The sequence below is a fragment of the Oryzias latipes genome, chromosome 12 (genome assembly GCF_002234675.1).
Source record: "Oryzias latipes chromosome 12, ASM223467v1".
NCBI lineage: Eukaryota > Metazoa > Chordata > Actinopteri > Beloniformes > Adrianichthyidae > Oryzias > Oryzias latipes.
In genome coordinates, this window is record NC_019870.2 from 14,704,093 (window position 1) to 14,729,937 (window position 25,845).

Here is a 25,845-nt window from a genome sequence, read left to right on the forward strand (position 1 = left end):
TGTTACAACTGACAGCTGGCAACAAGTGAAATACAATTTAACTATTCTTTTGTGAAACCCAATCTTTGTAAAAATGTACAACTGCACATGAAAATCCAACTTTTTTGAATAAAACGTTTAAAAAAAGTCTAAAAAACATCCGGAGATCAGAAACAAGTGAAGAAAACTTCAATATAACCATTCCTAAAAATGAAAGTTGCCAAAATTCTCTAAATATGAATTCAAGGGTTTCCTAGACTTTGTATTTTTACACGGATAAGTCCAACATCTAGCAACATAGGGACTGACTGATATTTTAACATGTTAGTTGGACAAGTTGTTTTTCCTTTGCTTTGTGGAAGCACTGCATAAGATACTGAGGATTTAACTGAACAAAGATAAAATGAAGGACATAACAACTTTGATTGAAAGAAAAACAGCACCAGTGTGTTGTAGTCTAGTGAGAAAAGCTAGTACTCTATAGAGCGACATACAGACAAAACAGAAAAGAAAGTTCATCCATCCTTCGGTCATGCAGCTTCCACAGCCCGTTCCTGCAACTGTTGGACAAAGGAAAGGTTGCAAGTCTGTTGCAGAGCTACACAGACGCACCTAGGGGAAGTTTATAGTTATCAATCAACCTATGAAGCATGTTTTTGGACTGTGGGAGGATGAGAGAAAGAACATGCAAATACCATGCAGAAAAGTCCAAGCTAGGATTTGAACCAGAGCCTTCACGCAGTGAGGTGAGAGCTCTAAATACTGCGCCACCATGCAGCTACAGGAATGTTTAAGATACAGAAAAAACAAAACAAAAATGTCAACATTTTACATAAAAAAACAAATTCAGCCACATGACATTCACAAAGGACATTTCAAATTATTGAAACTCCTAAAGCAAGATATTTAGAAAGACAGATTTACAGTTAAGTTTTCCCACATAAAAAGATGGGAGAGGTCAGTAACGTTTATCATAGGTTCACTTGAACTGTTAGAGACAGTACAAAATAATTTAGGGAATCCATTTGTTGGATTTTAAAATGATGTATTTGTATACTGGTGCAGAAAACTTTTAGTACCAGCAAACAAAGAAATCCGTCCTTCACAGAGTTGTTACATCTCCCTTAAGAAGCTCTTCTATCCTCCACTCCACCTATAGTGTCACATGAATGAACTGGTTATCTGAATAAAGGACACCTGTCCACACCCTTAATCAGTCAGACTGCAACTTCTCCATCATGATCAAGACACAAGAGCTGTCGAAGGACACCAGGGAAAAGACAGTTCACTTGAACATGACTGGAAAGAACCAATCTAGGATAAGTAAGCAGCTTAATGAAAAGAGATTAACTGTTGGAACAGTTACTATAGAAAATTGAAGAAATACAAGAATGGACAATCCTCCCTCCACCTGGAGCTCCATGAAAGATCTCACCTTGCAATTGATCTTGAGAACGGTGAGGAATTAGTCAAGAACTACATGGGGGAACAGATCAATGACCTGAAGAGAGCTGTGACAACGGTTACGATTAGTAACGCACAATGTTGTCATGGCAGTGGTTGAAAGGTCCTTCTGCTTCAGCCATCACATGTCCAGGTCCATCTAAAGTTTGCCAGAGACCATCTGGATGATCCAGAGGAGGATTGGGAGAATGTCACATGGTCAGATGAAATTAAAATGAATTATTTTGTATAAATACATCTTGCTGTTTTTAGAGGGAAAAGAATGATGAGTTGCATCCAAGGAACACTACCCACTGTCAAGCATGGGGGTGGAAACATTTTGATTTGGGCCTGCTTTTCTGTAAGATGAACAGTACAGCTGATTCATACTAAGGAAAGGATGAAGGGGGCTATGCATTATGAGATTTTAGGAAAAACCTACTTCTATCAGTGAGAGCATTAAGGATGAAACATAGCTGGATCTTCCGCCATGAAATCTTTTAAGGTGGGACAACTTGCAGAATTGGTGACTGCAAATACTTTTCTGACCCTGTATCTGAAGGCAGCAAAATGGACAGACAAATAGGACATTACCAAAGGTTGGAGTAAAGGACAACTATTAGATTACCTGGATGACAGGAATCCCAAACACATCACACGGGCAACAAAACAATGTTTAGGTTAAAAGCATTTCAAGGTTCTAGAGTGGCCAGGCCAATTTCTGGACCTCGATCAGAAAGAAAATCTATAGAGGGAGTCAAAAGTTCATGTTGCCAAGAAACTGCCCCAAAACATCAAAGAAAAAAAGAAATCTGTATGAAAGAATGGGTCAAAATGACAGCTGCAGTGTGCAAACCTGGTGAGGAGTGAGGACCTACAGATAAAATGAACCTATGACAACCATTACATTCCTCTTTCAACTTTTAAAGTGGAACAACTTAATACTTCGATGTATGTTTGTTAGAAGAATTCAAAATTAAATTAGAACAATTGATAATTTAAAAATCCATAGCTGCTTTCAAAAAGCACACTACTGTATTGAAAAAAACCTCCAGCCTAAATGAATATCGTTATTTGGTCTGACAGTTTACTGTATTGGATGCACATCTAAAAATCCACAATAAGTGATCCTAAAAAGTGGCTGGTTAGGACCATTTGTATGTTTCAGTTTACAACAGTTATGGTTGTGCAAGATGATATGATAGACTGACAGTAGAAAGAAAGCCCAAAGAAGGAAGAAAAAGACAGTTTAAATATTCAATGTGACAATTTTCAATCTGATTGGCTAGTTACAGGCAACATGCCAAAGGCATTGATTGTTTGATGAGTTAAGATGAAATTGTCATGTCTAAAGTCTGAGGTTGTAACTTGAGTTTGCATCTCTACATATATAAGTACGCACTTGTAAAAAAAAAAATACAGTTGTGGATTTGTTTTGTTTTGGGGACCAGCAGGCCAACAATGCCATACACCTGTCAACCAGTCCATGATTCAGGTTTTAGTTCTTAGTTTATAAGAAAAATATTTACCCCAATGAAACAGTTTGATGTTTTCCTTATAATGTAAAAAAATACCATGCACAAAAATAGTTTAGCAGAAATATATTACTTTTTTGTACCTCTGGAGGCCTGTTTACTTACTAACCCCTCAAGTTTGATTGTATCACCCACATTACTGGAAAGTAGGGCTGTGTACTACTGTCAAATCTATAAATCAATTTGATTCATAAGGTAAAAGTTCAATTTTAATTTATGAATCAACAATATTTGATTTAATATTGATAATAATATTGATTTTCCTGTTTCTGCTCCAAAGTTAATTTATTTTGGCTTTGAAAAAAAAGACAAATGAAGTAACCAGCAGTTTAAACTTAACAAAGGTGAACCATTGGTGAAATACAACTCTCCCATTAAAAAAAAAAAAGAAGCAGTTTTTATTAGATAAAGTAAATGTAAAACAAATTGCTTTAAAGGAAAGTTAATCTGTGGATTTAATGATTTAATTTCATCTTGTAAGTTGATTTAAACAATTATTGGATGTCTTTTCAACCACAGAGAAAAGCAATTCTAGAAGGATATGTTTTGTAAAGTTTCTTTCTAGCTCATTATGGTGACATTTCCAGGACATATGCACTGCGGTGGGCAAAGTGGGCCATCAAATATGGTGAGGCAGCCTTAGTTCCAAAGGCTTTATTGAGATATTGTCTAGATGTGCAACAGCACAGTGTCTCTATGTATCATTAAGGTAAAACGTAATTAAATCAATATTTACATGTCTGTATTATTATTGTAAAATTTGGCAGTAGATTCGGAAAAAATTATGGGAGTGTGGGAGCAATAACCTGTTCCTGAAAGATCTTCCTAACACATTTTTATCAACATTAAAGTATCATGTTAATTTTCAATTTAAAGAAGAAAAAAATCAGTTTGGATATAACTGATATGATGAAGAAAAGGCAACCTAACTCAGACTTCTTCATTAATTCTTAATTTATTAAGTCTTGTTCTTTCTCATTTGTGATGATTGGTGGATTTGACCAATCACAACTAAATATTGGACTTTCTTATGTCTAACTCAGAGGTCCAGTTGGAGAAAAAAGGAGAAAAGAAAGTTTCGTTGTTTCTTCCCCATGAATGATCCCATTTTATCACAAAGGTCTGTCCTCCTCTGGCTCACAAACAAAAACGGCTTATGAGAAAGGCTCCAACCACTAGGTGTCAGCATTTCCTAAAGACACAAAACTGGACACTGCAATGACTAAGACCACATTTTTTAAGGCTCTTATTGGGATCTCACCCCAAAATAAAATAAATAAATAGATAAATAAATAAATAAACTCTATATTGGTGTTTTGGGATATTTTGAGACAACTGTCATTTTATTTTTATTTTTATTTATTTTTTTACTATTAACGATGCTAATCAATGTAGATAAGGTGACCATATTTACTTCATCTAAGGTTAGCTTCACATAAATTTAGAAGTTTGTACTTCTATTTATTATACATTTTTTATATAACTTTTCTTATGTGTGTAACAGTGGTTTTGTTTTGAACTGTTCTTTCTCCCTCAACAATTACTTTTGAAAGAAAGGCAGGTCTTTGTAGCAGTTAACCCAATTACATATCACAAATAAGTCAGTGCACATCCTGGTCCCGCTAAATGCTTCATTTCCCTGGCTGATTTAAAGCACCTGATTACACTTTTGTACTTGAGAGTGAGGGGTAGGGGTCAGACTACACTTAGTGTTGTTGGGATCTGCAGGACCCTGCAGTCTGCAGGTCATGTGGTTGTGTGAAGGGAAAATGTTTGTGTACCGCTATCACTGCTTTAGCAGGGAGAACATTTCCGAATCACAATAAAGGTCTGATTTATTATACATGTTTGACTCTGTGAATAACTGGAACAAATAATGGATTTAACTAATTTATTAACATTATCCCAAGCAGCAGGATTACTGGATTACCGGGTTACTGTAATTTTGCAAACAAGTAATGAGACATCAGTCTTTTCTTCAAGTTTGGATGTTTTGAATTTGTTAAAACATGTAAACTTTTCGTTTTTGGTCTGTCACATGATCATTTTTTGCAGGCCTCTAGCTCAACCAGGCACTATCTCTGGTCATGCATCACAAAACTAAAACAATCTCCACAAAGGGTAGCTTTCTTGTACACTTAGTTTGCATTCCTGTAAAAGCCAAATATGAGTTTTCTGTTCTCAGTTGCAAGTGGTTGCTGATCTCTTTTTACCTGCAGAAAGCTTAGTTCATGAGAAAAAGTGCAGGTGTCATCATAGCTAAACAAGTCATAATGAAAATCTTTGCTGAATTTAGAAAAAGGGAAACTTATGTAAGAGTCTGTAGCTGGCATGTGAGTCGGGAACACTGCAGCCTCCACTTCCCCTTGCTCTCAAGCAGAGTCAGAAGGTGAACGCCTGTTTGAAGCTTCCCCCTTGGGTTCCAGGGTTCTTTGGGATCCGGGTGCGCTGACACTGTTAGCAGGCGTGATATGAGAGCCTGATCAAAGCTGGCTCATTCTGCCTGACCGATTTCCACAGGATTAAGGATTAGGGAGCCGGGAAGCTGGGAGAAGCACAGAGACACTCTGGGAGAAACAAAAAAGATGGTGGAAGATGAAAATGATGCACGGAGAAACAGGGACAGAAGTGTCATAAAACGTGCAGATTCTGAGAAATAAAGACTAATTTAATGATTACATTTAAAAAAATAATAATGATGAAACTAGTTTTACCAACATTTTGTGATCTTTTTTAAGGAGGATGATGTTTTAGAACATCTGTGCAACTTTGGCTTTGCTAGCGTTACTTTCCATTCTCTCTCAGGAGACATGTGTTCTGCAGTGCATGAAGTGTGAAGTCTGACATGCAGCTGGAGAACGAATCCCGCTGTGCTTTGAAAGTGAAATTCTGAGATCACTTCCCTAAATGCATAGAAAGCAAGTAAGGAATTGCTTAATGATTTTTGATGAATCGCAGAGCTCTGGGTTATTTGTTTTTCTTGTTGCAGTAACTGCACTCTTCATGGGTGCTGCAAATCCTTATGAAAGGTACTGTCCAAAAAAGCTAAAAGGTCTAATTTTGTCTAAAATTAATTTACCGGTATATCCATCACATGCAAAGGATGTTTCTCCTTATTGGGAAGATGAAACTTTTATTTAAAGACCCACTCAGATGAAAATTGTGTTATTAACATGTTTTTGTGGCATTTTTCTCATAATGGAGTACATACACAGAAAATAAAGCTCAAAATTTCATTTCTGAGGACTTCTGTGTTCAAACCGTTGTGAATCAGGAGCAGACGAAAATATGCCATTGGAAAAAGCTTGTCGTAGGGATGTAGATGCTACAGTCGGTGGGGGGGCACAAGCTCCCTCTTCTGCCGGCAATAGGTTGGGTTTGTGGAGGGCTGTAAGGTAGCGGAAGAACGTGTAAACAGAAGGATGTCGAGAAGCAGGGCCGGGCATACGTCAACAGTTCTGTCCACAACTCAGAGGCAAATTTCTAATAACCTACTGATGCTCTGCAGAAACTATGCTCTAGAAACAGGTTTTTTGATTTTGGCGAAAAATGACATTATCATAATTAAAAGACCACTGGAACACTTTGAAAATAGATCAAAAAATGATTGGAGTGGGACTTTAAGGTAATTATGGGGCACTTATGTTAACTTCATACTTACAAGGTTTCTCTCTTTTTAAAATGTGGTCAGCAATAACTAAAATCACAGTGGAAAGTTTTCCTCAGATTATTTTTTAAAATGTGTGATCTTGATTAAAAATGGAGTTGAACTTTTAATTTTGTCTGCATTTCTGAACTTTCATCTGTATTAAACACCTTCTTAAGATGAAACCAATGATCCTTAGTGTTAAAGGCGGTTACTGTGTGCTAAATGAAGTAATACCAATAAAAACAAAAAGGGAAGTGTCACTAAGAACGCTGGGAACAATGCACCACCTGCTTGCCAGAGAAAAAGGCCCAGATCAAAGGTCAGAAAGATGTAAAATGCTCACTCCCACCAGATGTGTACTTGATTTGGCTTTTAGCCGATTAATTATCTCATAGTTCGTGAGACCAGGGTTGGTGTCCTGGCAATTGCATTACACCACACACCCTGAAGCTGATCTGGGGGATTTTTCATGCTGGAGAGTGTGTGTTTTGGGCATGTGTGTGTTGTAAATAAGGGAGGAGTCTCTTTACACAGTGGCGGCATGTGTAACGACAGAGCATTCAGATGCAGCCATGAGATCGGATTTCTGCACAGTCAGGTGCAAATCTTCTGTAGCCGCTCATATCAAAGTCCCTTTTTTTTATTTGCCTTTTCTCTTCCACGAAATCATGCCGAAGAAGATGCACAAGAGAGAAACCACCCTTAAACACCCTTTGGCTGGCTGCCTTATTTTCTAAAGCCTCTATCAGTTCCTGGTTATAGCCAATAGCAATAAAGAAATCGGTCCCACTGTCACAGAAACAGTTGGCACGGAAACAGCACATTACACCACCGTCCAATCCCCCTCCCATTCTTTTGTCGTCATTTCCCCCCTCCCTTCCTGTCCTTCTCGGTCCGGTCCCCTCTTCCTCCTCCTTCTCCTCCTCTCTATCCATCTAGTATGTTTTTTTCAGTCATCAATGAAATCACTGTCAATCCTGCTGCCGGCCTGTCACAGAGCGTATTACACCCTCACGGAGCAGTGCTATTTGCCTTCTTCCTAACCAGCAGGGCTCAGATTCTTTAACAATCAATGCATATTTATGCCATGACACAGAGATACTCTAGATGCTGCAGCCATCAAAGCCTGTTTTCCCTCTTTTCTCTCTACTACTCTCCTGATTTAATCCTGACCGTTCCCCCCTCTCTCGTCTCTCCGTGGCTGCTGACTCCTCCTTCCATTTCTGCCCTGTACTCGCTCTCTCTCTCTCTCTGTCTCTGACACACTCAAACACACGCACACATATATACACACCCTCCACCCCCATCGCTGCAGTGTCTCAACTGCCTTGGAGCAAACAAGAGAGGATACAGAAACACAGGCGTTAAAAAGACACAGAAAGAGGACTGCTGAAAAACTCACAGTCAGAGAGAGACATGTTCCTGTGAGTGTGACATCCTGTGAATATGAAGACTATCTAGAGATGAAGCTGTGCGACTAAAGGTGGATTGCACGGAGCCTATCTACCCCTGCAAGGGCTTGTCTGCAGTATCCTTTGTGGATGCTGGCTCGTGAACACGGTAAGCTTGGCTCTTCTCACTTTTCTTTTTCCAGGAGGGCTGGGGATGGAGTCTGCAAGGTGGGAAATCACTATAGCTGTACTGGGGAGGTTTTCTAAATAAATGGAGAAGATGATGTTCAGAGATGCCACTAAGGCAAGGCAGGCAAGCCTGTCCAATCCCCTCCTCCACCCTGTTAGCTCTGTGCCGACGGACGCTGCTATCTTACGCTTGCAATTTGACTCATCACCTCCCTTGAGCATCCTCGATTCCTATAGAACCCTTTTATCAGAAGCCACCGCTCAGTTCGTTTACCTATTGCATACAGAATAAGAAGAAGATACAGCAAAGATTTGTGTGTGTTTCAGTGCTGCCTGGGCTCAGTCCAGGCCATAGGAGAGAGTAAAACCGCCATCACAAACCATCAGGTGCTCAATTCTTACAACTGGCTTTACAAGATACTGAATGTGGACGAGGTGCAGCAGATGTACAAATGCTGCGGAGCTCGGCTCTGGAGGAGAAAGTAGCCAGCACATAGCGTGACCAGGAACATGTTAGAATTTGGCAGCGGGTCTTGCTGTTTGATGTTCCACAGAGTAAATGTGCATTAATTAATAATATCAAATTTGAACAGGGATTTGTGTAGTTTATGCTTGTCCAGTTGTCTCTGTCTGATCATGAATCTACTGTAAGGCAGGGGAACCAGGGCACAGCAGAAAGTGGGCATTACTCAGCAGGCAAAAAGGAGCGATTGTGGCATTTTCTGTCCTGACAGCCCTGCCTATCTTCAAGAGCTGCATTAATGTATTTAATTTTCAGCGGGTGGGGTGGGAGGATTTTATTTGTGAGGCATTTGAAGAGCATGTGTATTTGTGTACACCCCATGTGTGTTTGTGTGACAGATAAGAAAAAACAGACAGCTAGTAGAGGCATTGGTAGAGAGGCTAGGGGGGGTTAACAGTAGAGAGGCAGATGGGGCAGAGGGGCGGAGGTTGATGCAGCAGAGAGCAAGAGGGAGAAAGAAGGAAAAGGAAGATTTGGCACAGATTGGATGGATGAGTGTTGTATGGGTGTGTGTGAGGGGTAGGGGGTGGAGTTGGTAATTTCATGGTGGTTGAAAGAGTGCCTTTCTGAGCATGTGACAGAAATGAATGGAATGATTTTGGGTAATTACAGCAGTGGACCCATGAATTCAGACAAGTTGACGTTGCCACCACACCTTTCTTTTTCCAACAGGCGAATAAGGTGGAAACCTTTACTGAAAACCCCTTTAAATTTACTTAGAAGGAATAAAACTACTCAGAAACATATTTAAATTTGTATGTTGACCTATACTCATGATGTTTTTCTCACTTTGCTGAATTTACTTCAGAGTCATTACATAACACTCATAGTTTTTCAGCAGAACCTGACTGAAGCCATCTCAGATGAACTGCATCCACATTTGTTTATATAATGCAAATAGAATTTTGCAAAGTCATTCAGAGGAAGCAAAAACTGGGTTAGGATGGTAACTGGCTTTACAACTAGAACTGTTTATCATGCAAACAGTGTTGCCCTCATTGTGCCCTTGCAATCTAGCCAGAGTTGATCTAGTTCTCTCGCTGTATGTCACTATGACTGGTTGGTTACTGCCAGAAGACAGGACAAGGTCATACAGGGTGGCTGAAATGCTCCACTCTATCCTGCAAACCTAGATTCATAATTTCATATCCATCTAGACTTCCATCCATGCTTTGTCTTGTGCAAGGTGCCAGATTGCTGGAGCCTATCAGCCTATCAGCCTATCAGATACCTCAAAGCCAAGGTGGGGTCCACCCAGGATAGTTAACCAGTCCATCACAGAGCACATTTTTATATCTTCATCTTAAAATGCTCAATTTCTCTCCATATCATTCAAAAATATGTCAGGGGTCCCTAATGACACATCTTATAAAATGATGGATGACAAATGAAGGCAAAGATTTGACTGCTTTTAGTAGCCTTTAGGCACACAAGCACAGACATTGAAAGTTGTCATCACATCCTGGTATTTTGAATGTAATGCTGCAGAGAAAAAAAAGAGTCAAATTAAGGGAATAAGTACAACGATGATGCTTCCAAAAGTGTTGATATTTTTGCTGCAGCTGCAGCCTAAAATGCTTCACTCACACGACAATTGCAACAATACAGTGGCAAACCTTCTGCTGAGTTGACCTCCTTCCACCTCTTTTGTTACTTGCTACATCAGTTCCACTGGGTGACATAACAGCAGGGGACAGCAGGGACAGTCTTGTTTTTTTTAAAGTGACAGTGGCTGTTGAGGTAGCTGTTCTTGTCCACATCCAGTGCACTTGAAGCCACTCTTAACCTTGTAGGTGAGCAAACCTCCAACCAGGACAGTTAAATTCAGGTCTTTTCCAGTAGGTGCCAAAGGTGCCAAGGTAAGATCCAAAGACAGCCTGCTTTACAAAATTATGAATTTGTGTTTTTATTTTTATTCCCCCAAAACGAAGTAGAAAAGCAATGACTTCGCTCTTATTTTATCTCTTGTTGTTGCTGGAAGTGACACAAAAACAGATTAAAATACATGTGATACATGAATATTATAAACCAGTGTTTTTCAACCTTTTCTGAGCCACGGCACACTTTAACCTTAAAAAAAATCCCGCGGCACACCAGCATCCAAAAATTAAAAAAAAAGGAGAAACTCATACTCTGTATTGATCTACAGCCCCTCCACAATCTCACGTGCATTTTTGAGATAATTGTTGCAGAAAAAGCTGGAAACTGCAGCTGTTTTTTTTCTAAAAGATGCAATAAAAGATAAGTTAGTAGATTTAAAAACAGTTTGATGTGTGTTCGTTGGTTTCAAGACGTTTAACAACAGATCTCCGTATGCGCTGTCACTCTCACAACCCAATGCATCATGGGAGATGTAGTGCATAAAACGGCCGGAGATCGGTTTTCGGAGCTTCATTGTTTTGTTCACTTGTTCCACGGTCTGATACCGGATTCTGTGGGAAGCTACACCGCTAAAGACGAGCTTTAGCTGCTATTTTTTTTTTTAGAACTGAGCGACTTTACGAACTAAATCGGGACAAGGAAGTGAAGACTTTAACCACTTCTGATTGGTCAGACTGATGACATGTGATTAAGCCTTCAAGAATGATTGGTGGAGACAGTTAAAGGGACGGGACGTTTCCAAAATACAGCCGAAGGTGCAGCTGAATCGCGGTACCTTATCAAAATGTCTTTATTAAAATAAAATAAACGCAAAGAAAAAGTATTTTATGATCTTTTATATTCCTAACTCCTCAGTGTTTTATCAGGGCCTGTTTGGATGAACAGAGAGCTGAAATCATGGAGATGGTAATTGCTTTTAGATCAGTTAATGAGGGCAATTTCCCAAGGCACACTTGACCATCTCTCACGGCACACTAGTGTGCCGCGGCACACTGGTTGAAAAACACTGTTATAAACCACAGCAATAATTTCTAGTTTTTGGGAGCCATGTGGTTGCTTTTGTTTGTTTAGATGCTCTGACTTAGCTTGCTGGCTCAGCATTCATGTTTATTTTGGGTCTTTAATTCCAACCAGGTAGCAGGACAAAGTGTCATCTTCACACAGACACTTTTTGGCAGCCATTTCTTTGAGACCGGCACTGATGTAGACAGGACTAATAAATTACTTAACAGCATCAGGGAGGAGGCCTGTCAGCTGAATCGAACCCGGTCTGAGGGCGGAGGATGTGCCAGCAAGGATTAAGTTATCTTTTTTGTGTTACATAAAACAACATGGGCTCAATTCATCCCTCGCTTTCTCTTTGCCCTCATTTCTAATCTTTGCTGGTCGTCACACACAGGGATGTGTGTGTTTTCCTGAGTCTGGGCAAGTGAGAGGGCCTTATTTCCAGCACTCAAATCAGAGTGATGAGAGGGCAGAGCAGAGGGAGACTAACAGAGCAACTTTGTGTTTGGTTGCACACACATAACAGCAGTCATATGACAACAAGGAGGTGGTGAAGAGGGAGGGGGATGATGGGGGAGTGCTGCAGCGCTCTGCACCGGTTACGAGCGTTGCATGGGAAATTTTAAAAGCCTTACACATAAACTTATAGTAGCATATGAATACTTGTGCAGACTACTGCAGGACGAGTTTGTAATAATTGACTGATTTTGGCATTGATAAATGCATTTCTGCTTGTTTTGATGAATGCAATTTTGCTTTTTCCCCAGAAAATCCCAATAAAATGCTGTGAGGCTGTTGGTAAATAACCTTAACAGTCCTATCCAGATGCTACTGGCTTGGTGAATATTGTTTCCTCATAAATGGCCTTAATTCAGTTTATCTCTCAGGAAGATCAGTTGCAGTTTTCTTGTCTGAACACACAAGATTTTAGATTTGTGCAAGAGTACTTGAGAAGTGGCATCAACACATCACATCACGTTTAAAAGTCCAAGCAGCTTCTTCACAGTCTTCAAACTGGGGATGTTTAATAGCTGTTGCATAATCTGCAGTGTACAACGTTTTTTTTATCTCCTCTTCCTGTTCCAGTTTACAAATCACCAACTGCTGATCATGTCTGTGGGTTTTCGTTGCTGTTACCCACAATTTCCTTCTGTTGCTAAAAGCATTAATCTTGTCTGTCAAGACGCACATGATGTGTTAACACTGATGGAACTGTAAATGTAGGTTGAAAAAGAAAGACACGAACCCCCCTCTGTTTTGGAAATGCAATTCTTTTTGTAAAGACGGTGTGACTTGTAATCACACATGGGGTGATCGCAGTCTTGTCCCCTTTGTGCCATCTTATTCCTTCCCATCAGACAGTCTGTCCTTAGCTCAGGCTGCGGACAAAACATGCCATTGTCATCAATGGCTGGCCTTGTGACTCAGTGTGACCCGCTGGATCGGAGAGGAGGGAACGCAGTCACTGAGATCAGGAGCCGTAAACGAAGCATTATCACGAAAAAGCATTTCGCACACAGAGACTTCTACAACCCATCCCCACCCTCCAAACAACCGACTGTTCTGTAGGATTAGAGACAGAGGAACACTGCCCGCTATTGTTTGTCCGGATGAATGACTGGTGTCCTCACGTGTGTGCAGTATGCAGGCATATTTCTCTGAAGCCTGCATGTCAGAGATGGCAAACATGAAATTTTGAACAAACTGTTTATAATACGGGTTTAGTGGCTATGACTGCTCGGTTAATATTCCATTCAATACTCAACATGAGTGGCATTCATACTGAACAGGCGGCTTTTCTTTGGTGGTGGTCACGCTGTCGTGGTTTAGATATCTGAAGCTGGGAACTATTGGTTTTCAACACATTTATGCAGACATGTCTAACTGACCCATCTGCTCGTCATGTCCTGCCACGTGATTCTGAAGGCCATTACAGGCTCTCAGCCAATTAGATTGGTGAAAATTCCCACTAAGTTGTTCACGAGCTCAATCATGATTCCTAGCTAGTCTCGTCAAATTTCTCCAGAGACATGTGCTTCATCTGAGTGGCGAGCTTCTTTCCTGTATTTTCTGTTACAGTGGGATTACTTTGGAAAATGTAGGCGAATCCAGTTTGAGGACTAAATGACAAATATAAATTGCTGTGAACTGCTGAATGAAGCTGAAGAGCACTCAGCCTGCGACCTATATCTCACATGAGTCTGACGTAGAGCTGGGCGAATACAAAGCTCTGACTCATCACACAGAACCAGACCTTCTGGGTTGAAATACTTAACTTTGCTCTATCGGTATTTTCAAAGCAATGTATTCATTTCAGGTATTTCTAGCAACAGGATTAAACTTAGTTTTTTAAAAGGTTTCACATGATCAGTCCTGTTTATGCAGTTCGAATGAAACAAATGGGATAGAGGGGACATTGATCTACCATTCTGTGGCTGGCAGCATGAAACCGACTGTCTGCTTGTTGTCCCAAATACCACAACATTACAGATCCGGTCTTTTAGGCTCTCGGTGCTTCCCAGACTAACCTTTGAAAATGTGAGCCCTTCTGTCTCTGCTTGACAAATCTCTATTAGCGTATCTTTTTTCGAGATCTGTCTTATCAAGTTTTGTTTCTGCCTTTTGTGCAACTTCACATGACAACGCCTTTCACAGGAAGAAATCAAATGTGAGTTTCTGTCAGTCCCTCTGCCTCTTTGTCTCATGCATTCGAAACTGTCACACTCTAATCAGACAGTAAATATGGTGTGCTAAAAGTCTCACATACATTTCGGACTGTTCATTAAAGACGACCAAAGGATTTTGGGAGTTCATGCAAATCAGAAAGTGAGCTCCATTTTGACAGAAGCTCATAGTGTTTGCTTGCTGCAGTTTCCAGAAGTTCAAACAGATTTGAGATTCTCCTCAGCCACGAACAGAATACAGATGGCATAAAAAAGGGAAAAATACAGGACACTCTGATTGAACAATACGCACAAAGCAAAATCTTAGGGTTATATAACCACTTGCATTGCTCCCACCTCTATCTTTTTGTAGTCTACAAGATTTTTCATTTTAATTTCACAAGACCTATTTAAACAGTTACTTGTCATAAAGTTTGGGCTTCACGTAGACATTTCTTTTTTTTTTTAGATTTTCAAATTGTGGCTTCTCCACAATTGGAGATGCATGAAATGTATCTCTGCTCTGAATTGTGTTTTCCTTTCTGTGTAATTCAACCTACACATGCTGGTCAATATTTGCACTGATAGCCAATGTAAGTGTACTTAATGCAGCTCATTGACCTAAAACACATCAACTCATACAATAAACCCTGCAATAAACCCCCTTGTTTATTACATTTGGCTTTTGTTGACAGCTGTGTATTGAGTCAGCCCCATCCTAAACCTTTGACAGATTTTTTCTTTTTAAATCATGTTTTCTCCTGTTTCTTTGAATTAGATGGGAAGGACGATTTGAGTCACTTGTAGTTAGTCAGCCTCAAGAACCAGAGTTTCAATGTTCTGGAAAAACATGAAACTCTGTTGTCAGGTTAATTTTGTTTTTATTTAAAGTTCTCTTCCAAAATGCTAAATGTGAGAGTGTTCCAAAAAAACAGCAGAATGTCATTGACTGAATACTCACATAATGATAGTAAAAAACACATTTCAATTAGCTAAATTTTGAAGTGGGGGTTTGCTGCAGCAAAGGATGTTCTGAAATGCGTGTCCTTGTGAGCTCGCTGTTTCCGCTGGTCAACTCTGATGTTTGAACTGGAAACATCACTAGAATTCTTCACCCTTTTCTCAGAAATGCTAATGTGTGCGGAAATTCGCTAAATGTTACGTGTCGAAGGATGCTCCATTCTTCTTAATAACATCAAGACAGCTCAGCTTGATTGACGCAAACATCTGAATGTTACTCTGACCTCCAGCCAGAGACTCAGTGGCCTCATTCACGTCTCTCAGATCCCATTCAGTGAAAACAAATTGTGACATTCCTCAACCCAACACTTAAAGGGGTTATGATAATTAGCTCCTAACATTTTAAGAGTAGACAACTATGTTTTAGGGAGTGCAAGTGTGCTGAAAATACTTCTTATATTTTTTATTATTTTTGTCCCATAGGTGAGTTCCAGTCTAAAGCTCTTTAGAATGTGATTAGGATGTGGCTTTCAATGGTACTTAAATAATGATATGGAAGTCCTTTGATTTTAAGGCTTAAAAGTGTATCATTTATACACCCTCAGTTTTTAGACTTGTTACTGATAAAACAAGATTTCTGTTCATCTGAGCTGCTGGACATCAAAGGTTCATCTACATGACGTTTGGCTGCTCTTGATGTGCTTCTCAAGTTCCAACTGTTAGTGGAAAAAGACTGAGCTACTGACAGGCAGGCCTCGCAGACATACTGTATATCTTTATATGACAGTAACAACATTCAGTCTCACAAAGTTACCTAAAAAAGCCTTTGATTTTTGCTTATATACATTTACAACACCGTTTATAATATTTTGCCTGCATTCTTTGGTTCCTGTCAGATTTAACACCAACCATTTCAGATAAAACCCCACCCACATTGAAGCCAGATTCTTCTAAATGCTTACGTAACTGCAACCAAACCTTATTTTTCATGCACAATGACACAGATGTGGGAGATTTGTAGAAAACAGATCAGAGCCATCATTTGTCCTTCAGCTAGCTTCAGGTGATTTTATTTAGACTCCTGCACTATAAAATCACTTTTTGCCTCTGCTTGAGGTTTATTTTTGGTCTTACACACCAAACATTTGACACATTTTGACACAATCATAAATGTAAGGCTTAAAGATTTTTACAGCACATTTCTGGCCAGTTAAAACACAGCTTTTTGATTTTAAATTTTGATTTTCAAATTTTTAGAATGACATTTTTGACTAATTTGGACTAATTTGTTCGCAGATGTAAGCAATTTTGGAAAGCGATTTGGGTTAAACAAACATAAAAGTCATGATAGATGTCTTTAAAGCTTAATGTAATTGGAAAACCCCTAGAGATAACTAATTATGGGCTTTTGACTGTCTTTATTCCTAGAACAATGGTGTGTGATGGCAAGCAAGAAATACATTTTTAGTTGCTCTTTTTAGTGGCAGAACTCATTTACTGCTGTCAGGAGGAGGGGCTTCAACAAAACTTTTACCAGCCGCTTTTCTTTGTCACACTCTGCAGCCTTATGAGGCAAAATTAGGTAGAAGCTCATGAGACAAACATCAAGATCTTTAGAAGCCCCGTTAATAAAAAGCACTAATTTTTTTCCTCCAAATATTTTAGCATTTTTATATTTTACTTATTTGCATTAATTGCTTTCAGTTGGTGCATTTCAAATCTCTGTACTGCCTGTAAAAAGATGCCAACAGGCATGTTTATTTCAAAGAGGATTAGATTGCAGCTACAACTGTTTGCCAGATTTTCTGTTACATATGCTGTTATTTGCAGAGAAAACCCTTTCTTTTTTTTAAAACCCAGACCATCTTTGTCATCACCAGCTAGTTAATTCCTTAACAAACTAGTTTCTTTCATTAATATCATGGTGTTTTCTTGGCCTTGAGTTTGTTCAATAAACCGTTGAAGACAGCAGCAGGCGAGGAAAGCACATCTATTGATTGTTGGAGATGTCCTCAAAGATGTGTTACTTCCTGACAGCTTCAGTGCCATCACTGAAATTAATAGTATCTGTCTAGCTGGATTTCTGGTCTTCTTTATAGCCTCTTCCTGTTTGCCCTTAGAATTTTTTTTCTCTTCCTGATTTCTGACCATGTTTGGAGTCAACACGATTGTTTTTTTTCCAACCATCGCTTGTGGAATTTCCCAGAATCTGGAACATGGAGCCCAAAAAATATTAAAAAGAAAAAGTTTGATCACAGTAAGATTCAAGAGCAGTTTAATCTCAACACTATTGCCGAACTCTCAGATTTAGAGATTACTCTCATTTTTACAGGGATTATTGTTCAAATCATTTATCTAAAATCCATGAAAAGACTATTGACTTAACGTACTGGACAGCCTTGCCTTTTGGCATTCTGTCTCTACCAGAAACCTAGAATTAAGCTATTCAAAAGCTGATTTTAAACAGAGGAACATAAACAATGAGGAGATGATCATAAACCACGTGAGTTGTTTTTTTCCTACAGAATGTGCAGGAACTGTTTGATGATTTGCCAGAGGAACTCCAGAGGACAACTGCCCCATTAAATAACATCAATAATCATCACTAAGGCAGATATATAATTAAGTCTTTCATTATGTAACACACTTTGGATTTTGTAGAGTAAAAATAAAATAAAAATACATGCACACAATTTAAAGCTGCTGAGAAAAAAATAAAGACTAATAATGGTGATAAACACAAATCAGTCAACAGGCTAACTACCCAAGGGGTTTATACAAATGTCTTCACTGTTTTCAAGGAGTCCCATTTTGTTTCTTTGCAGTAAGCTGTCTAGAACAGATTCGATTTACCATATAATGCCTTCAGACAGATATTTATGAGGACAAAGAGGACAAACAAATGTTAGGAGATTACTTAATAACTTTTCCTGCACAGGTGCCAGCCCCCAGGTCAAGACATGGCTTCTCTTGGTCTACTTAACTGTGATGAATACATCATTAATTTTTACAGTTCATTTTAAAGGTTTTTCATCTTTTCTGCATTTATCTGAAATAAAATAAAAATGGGATTTTATGGTGTTTTTGACATGTTGTTGTAGCAGTTTTTCCGTGATAGAGGACATGTATTAAAAAAAAAGAATCAAAAAGTATTTCGGAGTATTTTTTTATTGATATTGTGACGGATCCGATAAAAAAACACCATTTGAAAATGCTCTCAATTGTGATGCAGCAACTGAAATGGGCAGGTCAAAGTCTCTATGCTCCTCTCCATTCTGATGCATGCACTTGCAGACAAGTAGGCACATTAACGTTTATATCTAAGCTGGCTTCTGCCTTAAAACTGCTGGATAGCTTCAATATTGCTCGAGGGGGTCAGGGGCTGTAAGATAGTGGGAGAGAGTGTAAACAAAGGGGTAATGAATATCTGTGAAGGATAACTTCTGTGCCAATAGTCCTGACCACAACTCAGAAAAGAGTTTTCTGATGAATTCCTGACACTGCAGAAAATAGGTCTATGTCCTAGAAAACAACACAGGCTTTTTGATTTAGAATAAAAACAGCATAATAATAATTAAAAGACCACTGGGAAAACTTTTACAATGGATAAAAATATAGTTAGAGTGGGACATTAGCACCTCTACCCAATATTTGAAGTCTAAAGCTACGATATATCGAGCATTTGTCATGCATTCAAGAACGCACCAAATGTACATTCTTAACCCTTGTGCTATCCTAGGCACTGGGAGTAGTGTCATCTAGACCCCACAAGACAGTGCGTTGAACCTTTTTTCTTCAATGATTTGTGATCCTCACTGGTGTCCATAGATTACATGAAATCTTTCCAACTTTATCCACCTTTGTCATGGTAGGAATAACACGTCAATGTAAGGGTGGGGTCATCTAAGATAGCACAAAGGCTAAACATGCATTCTTGAATGTGCGTTTAGTCCATGGAGTTCACTGTTCACACTGGACAAGCAGGGAGCAGCATCTTCTTCTTCTGTTTTCTTTGCTTCTGTTTACTAGCACATGTCCGCCACCTACAGTTGGAAGAGGTCCAAATCTCGTGAATCTTGCTCCAGGCTTTTTATTTTACAGCTTTATTCTGACATTTAAAAGACTTGGTGTCATAGAATTCTAGCCTGGCACAAACCACAATTATTAATTTGTCCTGCATGATTAATTTTCAAACAGCGGCACTTCCATAAATGCTGAGGGCAATGTCAAACCCAAGCCCCTGATTGGTCAAAGTTGACTGCTGCTTGGTTTAACTTTCAACACATATTCAATGGTTGTGGGTTTTGTACTTAGAGCCCGAAAGCGATCGTGGAAACTTGCGTGGCGAAGCCAAAGTTTTGAACACGGAATCCCTAAATACACGTTCACAAAGACTTTTCATTGAAAGTGGTCATTCATAAGCGCGTTGCTGAGGGTGATATGTACATAGCTTAAAAGAAGGAGGTAAAATGTCTTGCTACCATCATTTCAGAACGTGTTTCTAGTCTTCATTTTATTTTACATTTTCTAGTGGACACACGCTTGCACTGAAATACATTTGTTGAAACTTTTTGCATATTAAAGTTAAAAATTATGGTAAATCACAATTTTTAATGTGTCTTCTCAAGTGTTAAAAAGAAAGAAAAATCTTTAGGTTTTAACTCTGCTTGGCTATGGTGAACAAATGAGTGTGAGATTTTTCTGTATTAATTTATGTAAATAATGTCCAAACTAGCTCGACACCTGTTTTATTAAATGTTGTGTTTCAGTGATAATACTTCTCCTCTAATGGATTGAAATCACCACTCAATCAGATGTGATTGACCTTAATATTAATCTGTGGACTAAACAGCAGCAACGTGAGAGTGGGCGTGGTTGCAAAACAGAAGCACACCGTGCCTGCATGTACTCTGATTTAAGGTCTTGTTATTTGCAGCTACAGAAAATTAATGAGAATATTTGTGAGCACCTGAGAGACAGACCAGTTGGAGCTGACGGGTTTTGTGCTGCAGTGGCTCATGAAGTGACAGAGCAGTGTCATGATGGCTATAAGACCTAAGCTCTCTCGATGAATTAAAAGGCTGGCCCCCTTGCATGCCCCCCATGGCTTTATTCATCACTTTGCACACTGTAGTGTAAGGGGGGAAAAATAATGAGAGGTTTAGCTAATGTAATTGGATGAAAAACTTTACATATGCTTTAATTTACAGCAGGCTGCAAACATAATATAATCAAAAATCTTTGTAACGTCCATGCAGTTCAAAGACTGAGAATCGTTCAATTAAAATGAAGAAATTACCTTTCCATTGCATCTTTTTACATGCAGTCCCACTGAAAGATCTGTTTTGAATTTGGGAATTTTAACTAATTTTGGTAATATTGCCACCATGATGCAGATTAGATTTGATTCTTTTAATATCAAACAAGTACTTTATCTTCCTCACAGAGAAACCATATAATTTTGCCAGTTTTCTGAATAATAAATTTGCTGTCTTTTTACACAAGTTTGACCCTTTATAGTGTGCTGAATTGAAAGAGTACTGATGTCAGCTGACGTCCACAAGTGATTAACAATCAAAAAGTAAAGTTTAAAACGTGCGGCAATACAGGTTCTGCATATTTTGGAAACAACACAATGCAATGACGTCACATATGGCTGTTGGATGTTTCGCATCACCATGATTGATGTGAATTAACTGGTTTGGGCAGCCATGGTATTTTTGAAAGAATGCATCGATATGGGTGCTATGGGTTTTTCAGTTGTTCAGGTGCATGGAGGTTTGTTGACATGAGGGGGTTCATCTTAAGAGGAGTGCAGGTGTGTCTTGATGCTTGTGCAGCTACCTTAAGGGATGTCATGAAACTGGAAGGTACCATTGTCAAGCGTGTTATAAGAGTATTGTGAAGTGTCTGTAAGGCAAATATAAGTGTCACACACTTATGTTGTATGGGTGATACTGTTGTAAGATGCTCTAATGCTGCACTCTAGTTGTTTGTAAGGTGCCTACACCGGGTCCTTACTGACCATGTGTAAATGCCACACGCACAAAATGTGTGGGAACATGTAGGTGCCCATAGAATGCTTGTAGGATGCCAACACAAACTATGCTGTGATTGTCTAATAGCCTAATTTCTTACTATCAGGTTGCGTACAGTGAGCGTGCACTTATCACTTTAACAGCACTGATGAGCTCCCTGTGCAGTGTGCCGGATTTGAGGAGTTGAAAAAATGAAAAATCTGTATGACGTGCCTGCGTCTCACCTACTTTGCCCTCACTTCCTTGTGTTGTTTAAATGTTCACTATGACCTGTGGCCCACAGCATGCCGGTAGTAAAAATTGCATGAGCATTTTAACTCCAGGGGTAAACTAAGACCTTGATATTTCCTGTGGGCCACATGCATTCAATTCACTGTAAAGGTTCCCATTTTTCACCCGCAGACAGCCCGTATCCACCCGTATGGGCAATTGTGACTGAGGCATTAGGCATTGATAGATAGATAGATAGATAGATAGATAGATAGATAGATAGATAGATAGATAGATAGATAGATAGATAGATAGATAGATAGATAGATAGATAGATAGATAGATAGATAGATAGATAGATAGATAGATAGATAGATAGATAGATAGATAGATAGATAGGCAAGGCAAGGCAAGGCAAGGCAAGTTTATTTGTATAGCACAATTCGTACACAAAGTAATTCAAGGTGCTTCACAAAACAGAAAAGTGCATTAAAATCACAATACATCATAGAAATAATCAACATAGATAGATAGATAAAGATAGATAGATATGCACAAACATTCACATAATAATATAAAAAATGTTATAGCTTAGAGTTATGTTATTGTTTTAAAGTTCCAAGTTTATTAAAAAAAAACATGTAAGAGAGAAAATGCTAGTAGCGGTAAAAAGTGGATTTAAAACTGTGTTACTGCCACACTAAGTTGTTTAAGTGTATTGTGGCGGTGTTAAATGTGTGGTTTCAATCGTCCACATGTGCTGTAGATGGAGAAAGTTAGGAGAATACACCTGAAGATATAGGGTGCACACAATACTAGTGGGATAAAAATGTTTGGGTTGGAGTGTGCAGGTAAAAAACTACTAAGGGTTTTATCTATCCCATTGGAAAAAGATTTTCCTTGCTTTTCTCTATTATTATTTATGCAGCCTAAATTTTAAAATGTTTCATATATTTGAGGTTTTATTTTCCACCTTTTCCAAATTAATAGTTTAGAGTTCATGAAGATGATTTTGACCTATTTTCTCTCTTCAGTCTCCGTTTGTGTTTTTTGTAACCTTTGGACAGAAATTACCAGTAACAGTTTGAACACAATCATCTAGTAGGGGCCATAACCAGTGATTATTAGCAGTAACTACTTTGCAGTGATAGTGTGTGAAAGAGCATCTAACGTGACATTTCCAATGTTTGGAAAATTCCACTTGAACACGTCAGATATGTGTGCTGCCAATTATTAAGGCATATTCAAAGGTTTCCTGGCACGATGAATGATGAGTTAACTGTTATTCACACAGTGATGTTCATACATCATACTGCACAGTTTAAAGGGAACTTTGCGAATTCTGTTAACGTGAAGATATTATCATTACTTAAAAAAACCACACACCCAGTTTGTTGGTGTTTTTCAAAGAACATTTCCTTTGATTTTAATCATTGCATTACTTGATGCACCTGCACCTATAAGCGGCTTTAATGCTGAGTCTGAGCAAAACCAAAACAGCAAAGTTATCACGACTGTTGACAAAGTGTACCCAGATAAAAGGAAAGTTATATATGTGATATAATGTCTCCTGTAATTAAATCTCTAAAGTTAGAGGTTTAGAGTTAAAATGACTCCTACAGGTGTGGAAAGATGACACCTTCTTCTTCTCGTATCCACTGCTGGTGTGTTTCACATATCCACAGTACCTTTGGCAAACAGACATGCATTGTTATGTCAAAACAACTTTATGTAAGACAACTCCATGAGGACCTTTTGGTCACACCTGAGATTATGTACTTTCTAGTATTCATTAAAAGAGTCTTTTGCCTGTATCATATTTTTAAATTCTGCAAGGGTCTACAGATTTTATTCTATAATAATTCATACAAAACAAAATGTTTTATACAAAATTTATGTTTTAAATTGATCTTAGAAATTATTAAGTCTTTCTATGTTTTTTTTCTTGTCTGTATGAATATGTGTGATTCGTGAGACATGTCACATTAGTTTGATTTATAATGAAATCCATGTTTTAATCATAGTTTTTATCATAGTCAGGAAAAAACATTTCTAGACCTCGACCTCTCCTTAAAACAGGTACCATAGGATTTGACGGTTACATTTCAACAGTTTTGTCATTAGTTACAATGTTTAAGGATGAAGTTTTAAAATATTATATAATCTAAGCACAGCACTTCAAAATGAAATGTAAAACATGGCTGTCACAAAGCCAGAGCTCTTGCTTGTCTAACAGTCTCAACAGTTGTTAGCTTGTAAACTGACATTTTTCCTTTCAGGGACTCAAACCCTTTTGGACTGTATCATTCGCCTGTCCATATTGCATATTTCAGGTAAAAAAAGAAACATGCACAGAAAACCCTTTTTGAAACATGGCTAGCCATGTTTCAGCCTCAATACATGGTGGATAAAGAAGGTTTTTGCCCAAAATCTAACCATACCATGCCCCTTTTATCCTTTCCCTGATATAGATTAGTCATCCTGTCTTCTTAAAAGTAGTCCCAAAGCATAATGTTTCCACCCCCATACTTCACAGTGGGTATAGTGTTCTTGCATGGAGCCATAGGTCAATTTGTGTTTCTTCTGTTTTCTAATAATTGCTCCAACGGTGAATTTTCTCACCAATATTCTTGTTTATTGTAGATTAGTTCATCCTTGCCTGGTTCAGGTGAACAATCGTTGACACCTGGTGTCCTGGGGCCATGACATTTGTTGGTCATGGTGGAGAGGTTGCAGTCTCACTGTTTGACATGTGTCTTTTATGCATAGAACCAGTTCAAACAGGTTTCATGAATACACAAATGGAGGATAAAAAAAATCTTAAAGAAGAAGAAATAGGTCAATGCTTTTAGGTGCTAAAAATGTTCATTATACAAATAAGTTCTTTAAAAATTATGATGTGATTTTCTGGATTTTTTCTTACAGTCTGTCTCCCACAGTGAAAGTGTATCTTTGATGAACATTGCAAGTTTCTCTTATCGTTTTAATTTGGAGCTGTTGCAGAATCTGTGACTGACGAATACCTTTTTGACCCACTCTCTTTAAAATCTGCAAAATTGAGCAGTAAAAAAACAAGTGTAATTGTGCAAATTTTATCCCTATTGATTATTTTCTCTATATTTGACTTTACGATGCACCAATTTATAACTGATGTAGTCTTAAGGTGCCACCCAAAAAAACAAAAAAGAATCATCAAACCTACCAAAAAATGATTACAACAGTTTTTTTCCATATCATTCCAAAAAGGCCAACATAATACATCAGAGTGTTTTCAGTGGGTTTAGAGAGAAAAGCCACCCTCATTCCTATTTAAAACAAAATAACAGTTATCTTTGTATTCAGAACCCCTACTTCAAAGAACACTTAGTAGCCCATTTGTTTGCCCATTTGCTCCCATAATGCTCGATTGCCATTTTATGGATGAGTACTCTTCCTTCAGCAATATAGTTGGGGGAGGGGCTGCTTAATTCCTTGGTGTGGAGATGCTCATCATGTATCTGGTGTTTCTCGTCGCTGCAGGACATATGAAAGCCAATTTAGGATGCATTACCATGAAAATAACAGCCTTTTATCTGGACAAATAATGCAATTTTTAAAAAGACTATTTAAAAAATGTGTAAATGGGATGTATGAATTTGAATGCTTAAAATCCTACTCCAATCATCGCTTTGATCTATTTTCAAACTATTCCCAGTGGTCTTTTAATTTTGATTATGCTATTTTTAGCCAAAATCAAAAAATCAGTGTCGTTTCCCAGGACATCGTTTTTGCCCAGTGGTACTTCATCAGAAATACGCCTCTGAGTTGTGGGTGGGACTGTTCACACAGAATACGCCCTCTAGCTTACATCCTTTCAAACACCCAACTTAACACTACCTGTGTAACAATAATGACAATGTTTGCGCTATCCACCAGTACAGTTTTGAGCCAGATGCCAGCTCAGACGAGGAAAACAAAGACTTGCACGCATCTATTTGACTCCAAGCGGATATTTCAAAATGAAGCAGAGCAGGGGGCTTGTAGCCCGCCGATTGTAGCACCCACATTGCTGCTACAAGCTTTTTCTGATGGCATTTTTTTGTCTGCACCTGATTCACAAAAATTTCAATAAATAAATATGAAGAAATGCAATTTTAAACCTAATTTTTCTTTAGGTATGTTCTCCATCATGAGAAAAATGCCACAAGAGCATGTTAAAAACACCAAAAACACATTTTTCATTGGGGTGGGTCTTTAAATGTTTGTACACATCTTTCTGGTTGCATTGTAACTTAACAGTGATGAAACATTAAAATGAGCTTTTCACATTCAACATGCTTGCCCATAAGCTGAACACACAAAGATGTAAGACAAACCTGGAACTTGTCTTTAACTTTCAA

The 25,845-nt window shown here is 38.5% G+C and overlaps 1 protein-coding gene across 1 annotated transcript in view; it reads left to right on the forward strand.

Annotated features, from left to right (window-relative positions):
- The first annotated feature begins 7,880 nt into the window (after window positions 1–7,880).
- The window catches only part of gnaz (G protein subunit alpha z), a 32,096-nt gene continuing 14,131 nt past the window's right edge, over window positions 7,881–25,845 (forward strand). The window contains exon 1 of the mRNA XM_023960697.1: window positions 7,881–8,166. The gene's annotated coding sequence lies outside the window, so the exon portion shown is untranslated. The remainder of the gene's footprint in view (window positions 8,167–25,845) is intronic.